Consider the following 4,283-nt stretch of genomic DNA (forward strand, 5'->3'; position numbering starts at 1 on the left):
TTTTTTGTGTGGCTATAATCGAATTTATGTCCTGTGCTTATGTTCTTATATTCCCACAATTCATCTTTATAGTACTTTGAGTTTATGGCATTTTTATATGTCTTATTTCATTTAATCCTCATAATAACTATAGAAGGTAGATATTATTAACCCTCATTTTATAGCTATGAAGAAACTGAAACTCAGAGAGTTTTTAAGTTATTCAGAAAGAAAACCAATCTCTGGCCAGACTTGCTAAATACAATTTTTAAAAAACCTTTTTTTGTGTGTGTGATCAGGGTGATGATACAATTAGAGATTTTCAAATGTTGCTGTATGTAATAATAGTATGTAATAGGACCATTGCTTAGTATTAATAATGCCTTATAATCATATCACTGTATTGGTTACAATATTGGAAAGAAAGCAGAAATTCAAAATAATAGAAATCAATTCTGACATAGCCACATCAATGGATTTGAAAGTATTGCCGATACTATTGATGTGGCTGAGATAGCAAGCTATTAATGAATTCAAAAGTGAACCACCAACCATTTTCAAGTTAAATAATTAAGAGTAAAAGAGAATTTCCTTAAATGGTTCCTAAACACCTACAATTTGGCTATGATATAAGGAAGCATGTTAACGTTTCCATTTATGGTCGATCTGTGAATTATCTGTCTCAAAAATGCATAGACATTTCAAAACTTTTTTTTTGGTGAATTGGCTACTAAATTAAATATTTTGTATGTCGATACAGCCACTGTACACACATATAGATCATGCAAAAGTTATTAATTACACATTCTGAGATTGTATACTGAGCTCAAATCCAGCTCAAGATTTTTGAAGCCGTTGATATTCAAGGTTAATATGGCTAATATGTGGAAATTCAAGGAAAACCACTTCTAAGATACTCTTCTTTTCATCCTGTTATTAAGTATAAGTATCTTTGAATTCCTCCTTTTTTCATTTTAATCAGACTCAGTTACTGTCTGAACTTAAAATTAAATCACTCGTGCCAGAAATTTCTTCCTTCTAACTGTCCTCTACCTACAACCAGATACTTCCTGAATGTTTTTACAATCTACTGTTTTCAGGAGGGGCTGATGGGCTTGAGATTCCAGAATAGACTGAGCATCTTCCCCAATCTAGTCATTAATCATTAATTGCTTTAATAGCTTAAAATTGATGCAAAGACAGTTCATCCATAATTATGCATGTTTTATACCTTTGGGGATATGAAATGTGAGACAATTTTCAACACTTCTAGGAGCCATGTAACGGACAATTTCTCAGACTTTTTTTTCCAGAAGCTACCAACAAATAGATTTTCTTTCTTCAAGGAAACAGTTTTCAAACTATTCTTTTTAGAGTTCTAAGGGTTCCTCAAAGTTACCCCAGGAACCTCAGAGAGGTTTGAGGATGGCAAAAATAGGTATCATGTTTTAAACCTTCAACTCACTTCATCTGGAGCAGCAAATTAATTTCTAATGTTAATATTCTTCATAACATTTGGCTAATGACTGCCAAGAGCAAAACAAGGATCGGAACTATTGCTCTAAGGCTTCCTACAGAATGTCTCTAGATATCTAGTAAGATATACTGAAAGCCTCAAAATTTATGTCAAAACAAGTTTAAATCATTTCAACTTTTAAAAAATTATAGCATACTACTATTTTAAGAGGAATATGAAATTGCCAACAAAATAAAAAGCAACAGGATTTCACATTAGTTGGACGTGATTGTAATAAGGAACTTGCTTTAAAAACCATGTGTTTGCAGAGGAGAGAAGAAGCAGTTCAGGGAATCATTTTATAAACTATATAAATGTCTAACCAATGTACTGTATACTTGAAATTAATTTAAAGAAAAAAAGATGTGAAAAAAAACATGTGTTTGGCTGTCTGAGTACCCACAACTGCTCCTTCTTTGTCCTCAAGTGAAGCTACAGGAACTATGAAAATAGCTCCTTCCCTCCTTTTTGTTGTTTTAAAAAATTTCCCTGCTCTACCTCTTGTTTACCATTCTGAACCAGCTGGCTCAATTTTGCCTGATTTCCATGTCAGATCTCTGGCTTCTGGGAACCTCCCAACCTTTCTTCCCGCCTGTTCTGGACTTCCTCTTTTGGACTGTCACTCCCCAGTAAAAGGTATCTAGATCCCTTTTACCAAACTTTCCTCACAATTAGCCTTATACTATATAGAGTCAGCTGAGTTGATTTACTACACCAAAATGGAAGAACCTTCCACTCTAGATTTTAATTCTGAGTATAACATTATGGAATCATAGAACAACAGGTCTTTAAAAGGACATAGAAGAGCTGATAATCCAATCTCATAACCATTCTTACCCTCTTCCCAAAAAATGACCTCCAGAAAAAAATTACCATTTTTCTAAGATTCGATAATCATTCTTCTACAACCTGGTAGGAAATTCATCAAGTGAGCTTGTTTTTCAAATTAGCTTTTAAAGTAAAGAACAAATCCTTGGAGATTAGTCGTTAAGACTGTATGATATAAAAAAGTGAATCAACTATAAAAATCAAATCATAGGCCAGCAGCTTAAAAAAAAAAATGAAATCATAGGCCGGTTCTAAACCTCCACCGTCTCCTGTATGGAATGGGGAAACTAATATTAACAACCTCATAGGATTGCTCTGAAGTTGTAAATGGGTCCCCTGTGCAAAGTGATTGACATATCCTGGTGTATAGGAAGGACTAAGTAAATATACTTTGTTCTAAATGATTGTTGGTTGGTGGTTTTGGTGGAATCAGGGCTTTTGAGTTTTCTGCTCACCCAGTATGACAGTATGTATCAATCACTGTTATCCGGGTTGCTGAAAAATCACTAGCTAGTATAGTAAAGTGGTGAATTCTTTCCAATTACAATCCATATCAGCATTTTTCATTTTGTAGGATGCTGTTTCATAATATCATTTAAAAAGCCACTGGTTCTTGTTACTTTGCAAGGAAACAAGCTAAAAAGAATTAACAAATGCTCTTCTATTTCTCCATTTCCTCTCTATCCCATGAGAACCCAAACAAAATACATCACATGTACATGACATGGGAAATTTATTTTCAAGGAAGAATTTTGGTTAAATTTTGATATTGCATGTGTTTTAGAGCAAGATGAAGTCTCTTTTATTTCATTAGAATGTCTTAGAAATATTATCAAATCTTATTTGACTCTGAGGCTTGATCAAATGCCCTTCTTATTGATATTTAATCTATTACATTTAACTCTGATTTATAAAGAACTCTTTAGGCATTTTTATTAAATACTTTTTAGAATAATACCTAGAGTCTATTTCTATTATTTAGCAATGAAACAAGACATTTATCCTTATAAAATGAAGTACACCATCCGTTCACCATTAATTCCCATGCATTTAACCCAAGGATTTAAAACAAAATTAAAACTTAAGCAGGAACTTGGCAGATATGAGTCAATGTGATGAAGTAGAAAGAACACAGCATTTATAGTTAGAAGATTGAATTACCAGTCCCACCTCTGTTACATGTCAGCTGTGTGGCCTTGGGCATATAAATCTTTTGACCTTTCTGAGTTTTTCCTTATCCATTAAATGGAAATGACAATTTCTGCTTTTCACTTCCTCTCAGGGTTGTGGTGAGGCTCGAAGTTAGCATGGTACAGAGGAGAACTTTGGCAGTTTGAACTTGCTTCACAGACTTCCTTCTTAACTCTTCTTGAATCCTCCAACTGGGTCTCCACAGCCGCTACCCCACTCAGTAGTTCAACAGCAGAGCTCACCTGTGCGTGGTCCTCTTGTCCCCAGAGAGAAATACTCAGGCCTGTCGTGGAATTATCATTTATTCTTATTTATTGATGATTCCAGACAAGTAATTCTGAAAGAACCCTCAAGGTTTAATAAAATCTGAAAACAGAGGCTTCTAAACATAATTATCTTCTAAATGGAATTAGCTTAGAAAACACCCCCATGTTCTCACTAAGTCCCATTATCAATCAGGTCACTCTGTTATTCAATGGAATGCCACTGCAAAAGTCATTTCACAAAATGTCACACACACGCCCCCCCCCCATATACACAAACACAAAGACAATCTTCATCCTTCTGATAACTATTAATGGTTGAATAATAAATTTGTTTTAAAATTCTTAACCATCCATTTTAAATAACCTCTGGTAAAACCAAATTTTAATAACATTTTTATATAATCAAATATCTTCTTTGTATTGTAAAGCTTTATGAAGAGTCAGAAGTTATTTAGATAGTCTAAGTGAGCAATGCAAGATGATAGATAGATAGATAGATAGAT

This window comes from Pteropus vampyrus, unplaced genomic scaffold, assembly GCF_000151845.1.
Source record: "Pteropus vampyrus isolate Shadow unplaced genomic scaffold, Pvam_2.0 Scaffold80, whole genome shotgun sequence".
Lineage (NCBI taxonomy): Eukaryota > Metazoa > Chordata > Mammalia > Chiroptera > Pteropodidae > Pteropus > Pteropus vampyrus.